General features: G+C 42.8%; 1 pseudogene; it reads left to right on the forward strand.

Annotated features, from left to right (window-relative positions):
- The first annotated feature begins 304 nt into the window (after positions 1–304).
- Positions 305–8,751, forward strand: LOC127530001 (uncharacterized protein DDB_G0271670-like; annotated as a pseudogene).
- Positions 8,752–9,242: the final 491 nt, after the last annotated feature.

Consider the following 9,242-nt stretch of genomic DNA (forward strand, 5'->3'; position numbering starts at 1 on the left):
CCAAAACCTTGCTGAGAGAGGAGGCCCCTACTGGGAAGAGACAATCTATCTCGTAAAGGAGCAGATTGGTGATAACCCAGTCTACAAGGTTAGCCCCGAAACTGGAAATCGTCCCACAAACGCCTTCTCCATCGAAATTTGTTGCTCCAAGTAAATGGCTTACCCATAGAGGAACAGGCCACAAGCACACTGGCAAAGTCACGAAAGGGAAAGATAAAGCCAACCCAGCCAGTAGTGATTGTTGAAGAGACATCAAATGAGACATGATTCTGAGGTATAGGAAGCACCACACTTCTGGCTGCGAATGCCAAGAGTAGTACCAACTGATAGGACTTTTACACCCTGCCAAAGCAATCTCAATAAGCCACAGACAAATGGCAAAAGGAAGAGAATAATTGATAATGATAGATCAGGACAGGAAAGGGAAAGTGTAACTGAGGAGGTACAAGAGGGACAAGATGGAAATGTGTCATCAGGGGAAGAACCAGAGTCTGGTGAGGATCAGGACATGCCTCAGACCATGGACCAATACATAGAGACACCAGTATCTCCACAACTCGCACAACCAGATGCTCAGCCTACCCTACGGAGGTCTACCAGGAAGAGAAAGCCTGGCCAGATGCCGACTTATGCTTCTCTAGGGCAACCCACATACCAGCCATGCATAATTGTTAGTGCTATAAAGGCTCGACCAACTCCTTATACTTACCAACGACCAGAACCATCATTTTATCCATTGCAACCTGCGCATGTTATTCCCTCCACTTACATATCGATCCCTTACCCCATTCACTGTTACTAAAGAGCTGAACAACTGGCAAAAGAGCTAATGTGTTGAAAAGAGCTTAAATATTGTAAATAATTGTTCCATGTTCTCTAATTGTATACTTGAATTGAGAACTTATGCATTTGAGTTATAACACAGGTTTCTGTTAAAATTAAGTTGGTTCTTTAGTAGCAAGCATCGGGAGCCACTTTTGTTGTAGGGAAGCATGTAGCACACTCAAAAAAAAAAAAAAAGAGTGGCCACAATAGTTTTTCTTATTAATGTAATAAATCGGCAAAAGTGAACACTATCTGGTAAACAAAGGGTCCCTGTTGTCGATTGGACCACGAAAACGGACTGTGGCATGAGCAGTAATTGGTAGGAACGTGTTTCACAATGAAGTGGTTCCGTCAGGGTTGCAGTAAAGGGACAAACTTCGGCCCGCCCCTCAGACACAACTTGGACAACAAACTTAAAGCGGTGTGCTCTCATTGCTGCTCCACTTTACCTATTTCACAGGGCCAAAGACCTGGACTACATCACCATTGAGGGCCAGTGGAGTTCAGTTCCAGACCTGGTTGATGTAGCTCATCCTCTGGTGGAGGCGAAGTTCGCGTACACTTCGGGATTTGCTACTTTCGTCATTTCTGTTGCTGTGGCCCAGTAGTGGGGCCCATAACATATATATACTGTACATAATAACAATATTCCTTCCCCCAGTTCCCCTTCCAGAGATTGTGAATAAGTCCACAGTTCTGTCCCCCTGATGCCAGCAGGCGAAACGAGGAGTTCTGTCAATTGCGGACTCCTAGCAGCACTCAAATCTTTGCCATAAAAGATATACAGTCAGTCTTGCGCCATGATACAATACAGTAAGTCCTTCGATATAGCTCACCCGAGTCCGTAGGAAATAGCGGAACGTTCAATTCCCCGGTCAAAAAGAATTACTTCCACACTTCTGACAGGACTGTAGGTGCTCCTGGACTTGGTCACATGGCCCGTGCAGTAGCTGATCTGTTTGTTTGTTTTGTTTTGTTTTTCTGATTTTCTTTTTCCTTGTCTTCTTTTCCTCTTCTCTCTTTAAACAGCGAACTTTATGCAAATCACTCCCCAAAAAAAATGAAAATGGAAGTTCTACCTCTGGGGCACCGCTGTCAATCTCAGGATGTAAGAACGAACCCCACAACACTTGATCGACAGCAGAAAAACAAATTATATTTATGTGGCAGCACTACTGCCTCATGCTACAAGTAGTGACACTGACCATAGCCAAATGCAAAACTACTGAAATAACAGTCGGAAAAGATGAGGAGGGAAAAATGTCAGTGGCCTCCACCTGTTAAACTATTCCTGTTTTGGGGGTCGTCTCATTGTTGCCCCTCTAGTGCACCTGTTGTTAATTTCATTAACACCAAAGCAGCTGAAACTGATTAACAACCCCCTCTGTTACTTAACTGACAAGATCAATAGCCCAGAAGTTTCATTGACTTGATATATTCTGATTAAAAAGTGTTTGTTTAATTTTTCTGAGTAGTCTTTATATATATGTATATATATATATATATATATATATTGTAACAAAGGCACTATATATGGGCCCAACCCGACACAGATGGACACAGTAGCACGTATAAACAAACACAAGTTTTATTTTTCTTCACCCGTGGGCGCACGTCTTCTCTGTGACCCACAGGCAATACACAGTCCATTAAGCACAATCCCAACACAGCAACAATCCTTTCTCCTTTTTACCACCACTCCTCCTCCTCCTCCTCAAGCTTCGTCTCCTTCCTCCCAACTCTGGCTCCTCGAGTAATGGTGGCTGGGCTTTTTTATATCCCACCTGAAAGCGTTCCAGGTGCTTGACCACCTGGTTCTAATTGCCCTTCCGGGTGGGGCTGAAGATACGTCCAGCTGGGCTGCTGACTCCATGCAGCTCCCCCTAGCGGCCATCCGAGCCCCCAACCAGGCTGTGGAGGACTCCATCTCCTATGGGGGATCACTGTCCGCCAGGGAGGCTGCCACCAAGCGTCCCGGGGGAGGTATTGAGCTGCCCATGGTTGCTCCCCCGGAACAGATGCAGAAGGGGCATCCCTGCCGGGCATGGGACCCGGCTGTCCGCCACAATATATATATATACTACTCATATATATATAACTATACACACGCACACACTTTTACCCCCACAATAACTGAACCCCTAGTCTCCTCTTAAATAATAATCCTTAGACAGCTGCCTCTGTTTGGTTATTTAGTTTGAAATGATCAATTCAGTCTGGTATCCACTGTTTTCTATCATCATAATAAAATAAAAAAACAAGGATAATAAAATCAACGGCCAGCACGGTGGCGCAGTGGTAGCGCTGCTGCCTCACAGTTAGGAGACCTGGGTTCGCTTCCCAGGTCCTCCCTACGTGGAGTTTGCATGTTCTCCCCATGTCTGCGTGGGTTTCATCCGGATGCTCTGGTTTCCTCCCACAGTCCAAAGACATGCAGATTAGGTGAGCTGGTGCCTTGCCCGGGGTTTGTTTCCTGTCTTGTGCCCTGTGTTGGCTGGGATTAGCTCCAGCAGACCCCCATGACCCTGTAGTTAGGATATAGCGGGTTGGATAATGGATGGATAAAATATGTGTGATATAAGGTAAAACTGATTAATCTTAGGAGCACAGAAAAGAATCCTGTCTTTAGAACAGTTAATTTCCTAACTCAGGGGTAATGGCATTCAACATCTCTTGTCCACAGAAATGACAGATGCTTGTACTTCACTTAGGGGATAAAAGTAATGACACAAAACTGGACGACGTCCAATAATCTGCCAACAGTTACAGTTGTGTGCACATTAACCAACCCGAAAATGTCAGCATTCTGTTTTGTTTTCTTCACAGTGCCCCCTGATCTCCTTCTCCAGGTTCCAGCTACCACCATGCCACCCCAGCTTAAATGCACAATTAATAATTAATATATAATAAACACGCATAACAATTTAACAAAAATTACATAAAACAAAAACACATGAAAAATGGATGTAACGTAACATCTGTGTTAGTTCAGAGCACATAACTCATTTACAATGGCCAGTTTCTTGCTAACATGTACAGAAATATTAAAATCCCCAAAAAGACCATATATTGCATAATTCAGCTAAAATGTACACATTATACCCAACCATTTCATCTAAGATTCAATAACATTCCAAGAAACCTAAATGGTTTAACAAAATATATCTGCGGTAAGACCTAAATTTTCAATAATGTCATCAAGCTCCTATACTCAGGTCATAACTAAAAAACGATCCTTAAGACTACCTGAAGGAAAACCCACACTGACACTGGCAGAACATATAAATTCCACACGGACAACATCTGGGTGTGGCAGTCAAATCCAAGAGCTGTGAGGAACTCATTGATGCACAAATATGCTGCCTGCAACCTCATAACGTACACAGCAGAAGAACAGGCATGTGATTGGTATGGACACTTGTCGCAGCAAGGTCAAGCTTTCAAATTACAGTATAATCAATTAGAGTCACACCATACATCATACTTAACCATACATCATAATTAAATAGACATTAACCATGACATCTGTGGAGGATGACTGAATGATAAATGTTAGAAATGATGTGGATCTAGAAAAAAAAAGTCCTTTACATTTTTTTCTCCCTCTGGAGACTAACGGATTGTATCTGCCTTGCAGACACTTCTACAGTCAGTAAAGAAAGTTGTTCATTTTATGTCTTAACAAAACTAAACGGCCAGACATGATATTGAATCATTGGACAATTTGAACTTTGTTTTTACTGCAGACTGAGATAAATAATGTGATCTTACTGAATGGAGCACACACACAATAATAATGCAGACATTACTTGAAGCAACACCCAGTTAGCCCTCATTCAAACGCATGTTAATCTTGAAAGCTACACCCTGTTTAATAACAATAAGTGGATAATAAATGAAAAGGGTTAAAACAATACTTTGGTCAAGCAATAAGGTGTGACAGAGACTTGAATGTTCATGGAGGTAAGTGTACAGCCCAGGTGGGAATACAACTCAATTACTTTATCTGACATTCCACTAGTGTGATAAAAGCAACTGCAAAAAAATAAACAAATAATGGCCCTGGTCTACTATTGCTCTCGAATTCTAAGTTGTTTTGAACATTTCTGAAGATAAATGCGTCATTTTCTTGTTATGCAAAATGTATAATTAAATTTGGATGCTACTCTGTATTTGATGAAATTGGATCTCATAAATGCATAGCTCTACTTGGATCAAAGGAGGGAGGAGAAAAGGGAGATTTTTGGGGTTAGAAAGCTGAAGTAATTAACAAATTGGGAGGTTTAGTGCAATCAAATCTCTTCCCATGGTAGACTCAGAGAGGCTGAAATGCAAATGCAAATGATTTGGCACGATGTTTGTTTTATTCCAGCTCTGCAGAGCAGAAAGACTTTCAGCTCAGCAAACTGGCTGCTCCAATGAGCTAGAAGATCCAATTAGTTTGTTATAAAAATAGCTTTTATGCTTGGAAAGTAGTGTGGTTTATTGGCTAAGGCTCTGGACTTTAAGGCTGCTGGTTCACTACCCACTCTGTCACTTAACCCGCTTGAGCTTTCGATGTGTTTCCAGTTGGTATGTATGCCCTTTGTTTGCATGGGTTTTTCTCCAGGTGTGCCAGTTTTCCACCATCATCCCAAAGATTGAAGCATTTTGGTTAATTGTCAGCTGGAAAATGATACCATTATGTAGCAAGTTTGTTCCTGCCTTGCACCCAATGCTGCCAAGATAGTCTGAGCTATTTGGCTACCACTTTTCTGGCCTTTGATAATAGATTGTTAGTATATGTAAGCAATAATATTATTGCTTTATACCTGTAAAAGCATCAAAGTATTGAATTCACAATAAAAATGTACTATATAAAATAAAAGAACATACTGCTGGCAATTGCAGCAGTAGAAATCTGCTGTTAAACTTTATGGGGAACTGATTTAAAGGAGACACCTATAGCCAGGTAAATGCCAGGTTGGACCATGAATACGAAATGTGCCTCCAATTCCAACTCTGTCCCTGCCTGTGCTGGTTGCCAGCTTTCTTAAACACAACCTCAATAAACTACACAGACTTGGTGAAAACAGCATACTGCTGCTGCCCAACGTGGCAATTTTTCTTCCCTTTACCGCAATAATAATAACAACAACAACAACAACATTTATTTATATAGCACATTTTCATACAAAAAGTAGCTCAAAGTGCTTTACATAATGAAGAAAAGAAAAATAAAAGACAAAATAACAAATTAAAATAAGACAGCATTAGTTAACATAGAAAAGGAGTAAGGTCCGATGGCCAGGGTGGACAGATAATGGCCCTGGTCATTAAGCTGGAGAAAAAAATAAAATCTGTAGGGGTTCCAGGCCACGTGACCACCCAGTCCCCTCTGGGCATTCTACCTAACATAAATGAAATAGTCCTCTTTGTAGTTAGGGTTCTCACGGAGTCACTTGATGCTGATGGTCAAACAGGATTACCAACCTGGTACCCCAATCTTTTTGTGTGGTTCCTTGACACTGTACAATTATGCATGGTTGTCTTCCCAGTTTTAATTTCTGCAGGGCTAAAATACACTGGAAATCAACTAGGACTGCATCCCCATCTAAGGTGTCTACTTCCGGTTGAGCGAACGCTGGCGTGACTGGTCACCACTGCTCGCCGGTAAACTTTTAACTTTTTATCTTTTTTAACTTTTTTTTTATGATTAATTTCTCTTTAATTACAATTGCTCTGTCTGATTTTAATTTTTGTATTTTAGTTTTGTTTATAATCTGTGTTTTATCTATTGTTCGGTGTCCTTGAGTGTTTAGAAAGGTGCCTACAAATAAATAAAAAATGATGTGTGGATTTTCCTTCTCTGTCAATTTTCTGGACTTGCTTAATCCAAATGTATTGTTATGAGATTCTGGACCCTCAATTGCATCAAGTGCAAGGCAGAAGGCAGCCCACCATATGACACACACACAGTCATGTCTCCGCAGCCACACAGAGAAAATGAAGAGTCTTCAAATTACTCAGCATCAGTGGTATGTGGTCAACGTTGGGGACAAATAATGTTAAAAGTAACTTAGTTACATTACTCATTATTTACAAAACAAAGTAACTAAATAGGTTATGTAGTAATTTATTATAAAATGTAATATGTTGCCTTAATTTTTGTTCCTTTGCATTAAAAATTGCACATTTCACCAGCATTTGTTATTAAATCCTAAGCCCATATATGAACCTTCAGGGAACTGACCAGAAACACAGCCAGATCTGATCATTTTTTTGTGTTTTAAAAAATCTGTTTAGTCCTTCATGTACTGTGAAGTAAATTTTTCCATCCCCAACGTGAGTCCCCAAAGATGTGTGATATGAACAGTGGCTGCTGTGCCACACTGATCACACTGTTTCAAAACACCTATAGCAAATAACTAGACTGATACTTTATTTACAGGTTTCTGTTAGTAGACTGCACGCAACACACTTCTCTGATCGGCTACACGATTGTGTGCTGCAAAAGACTGGCATACCGTCAACTACAGTTGCTTCTTGCCTCATACCCAGGGCTGCTGCGATAATCACTGGCTCCCTGTGACCCTAAACTAGGCAGATTAAATTTAGCACATGCACGATTTATTGTGTACTTGTAACATTTGTTCAGTTCTTTTCACTTGATTGCACACTTTGCACATGCTTAACTTCTTCCTCAGTAACTGTCATTAGATGACCACAACACATATGCGCATGATGTTACACCAACAGAAGCAGGCAATGTATTTGCTAAAAGAGGCAAAACCTCTGTAAAATAATGTAGTAATTTTAGTGGTAACGGAATAAAGCACAGGTATTTTTACTTTAATGAAATAAGTATTGCATTAGGTTACTTGCTACTTTAAAAAGTAATCAGACTACATAACACAGATTACTTTTAATTCATTACCCCAACTCTGTGAGGTAATGTGGTAAGGAAAATCACGATGGCTACAGAAAAATCCCATACAGACCTGGTGAACAGTGTGGCAAATGGCGCTATATAGGTGTCGACCCGACACAGACTGACTGGCACAGGTAAAAATAAACAAAAAGATTTTATTCTTGTCTTCAGCCATGGGGCATGTCTTCCCCGTGTCCCACAGGCCCTACACAGTCCCCAAAACACCCAAAAACACACTTTTCTTTCTCCTCCACTCCTCCCAGGCAGCAGCAGCATCATCGTTGTCGTCGTCATCCTCCTCCTTGTCGTCGTCATCCTCCTCCTCGTCGTCATCATCATCCTCCTCTTCGTCGTCATCGTAGTCTTCGTCGTCGTCGTCATCCTCATTCTCCTCGTCGTCGTCATCCTCTTCCTCGTCATCATCGTTGTCGTCATCCTCCTCCTCCTCCTCCTCGTTGTCATCCTCCTCCTCCTCCTCCTCGTCATCCTCCTCCTCATCCTCCTCCTCCTCCTCGTCATCCTCCTTCTCTTCGTCGTCATTGTAGTCTTCATCATCGTCGTCATCCTCCTCCTCGTCATCGTCATTCTCCTCATCGTCGTCGTCATCCTTCTCCTCGTCGTTGTCATCCTCTTTCTCGTCGTCGTCGTTGTCGTCATCCTCCTCCTCCTCCTCCTCCTCGTCATCATCCTCCTCCTCATCCTCCTCCTCCTCGTCATTGTCATCCTCCTCCTCCTCCTCATCATTGTCATCCTCCTCCTCCTCCTCGTAGTTGTCATCCTCCTCCTCTTCGTCGTCATCATAGTCTTCGTCGTCGTCGTCATCCTCCTCGTCATCATCCTCCTCCTCGTCATCATCATTCTCCTCCTCGTCGTCGTCGTCATCCTCTTCCTCGTCGTCGTCGTTGTTGTCATCCTCCTCGTTGTCATCTTCCTCCTCCTCCTCGTCGTCATCCTCCTCATCGTCATCCTCCTCCTCCTCCTCGTCGTCATCCTCCTCCTCTTCGTCGTCATCATAGTCTTCATCATCGTCGTCATCCTCCTCCTCATCATTGTCATTCTCCTCATCGTCGTCGTTGTCATCCTTCTCCTCGTCGTTGTCATCCTTCTCCTCGTCGTTGTCATCCTCTTTCTCGTCGTCGTCGTTGTCGTCATCCTCCTCCTCCTCCTCCTTGTCATCCTCCTCCTCATCCTCCTCCTCCTCGTCATTGTCATCCTCCTCCTCCTCCTCATCATTGTCATCCTCCTCCTCCTCCTCGTAGTTGTCATCCTCCTCCTCCTCCTCATCATTGTCATCCTCCTCCTCCTCCTCGTAGTTGTCATCCTCCTCCTCCTCGTCATCATCATTCTCCTCGTCGTCGTCGTCATCCTCTTCCTCGTCGTCGTCGTTGATGTCATCCTCCTCCTCCTCTTTGTCATCTTCCTCCTCCTCCTCCTCGTCATCCTCCTCCTCGTCATCCTCCTCCTTCTCCTCGTCATTGTCATCCTCCTCCTCCTCATAGTCGTCATC

This window comes from Erpetoichthys calabaricus, chromosome 13, assembly GCF_900747795.2.
Source record: "Erpetoichthys calabaricus chromosome 13, fErpCal1.3, whole genome shotgun sequence".
NCBI lineage: Eukaryota > Metazoa > Chordata > Cladistia > Polypteriformes > Polypteridae > Erpetoichthys > Erpetoichthys calabaricus.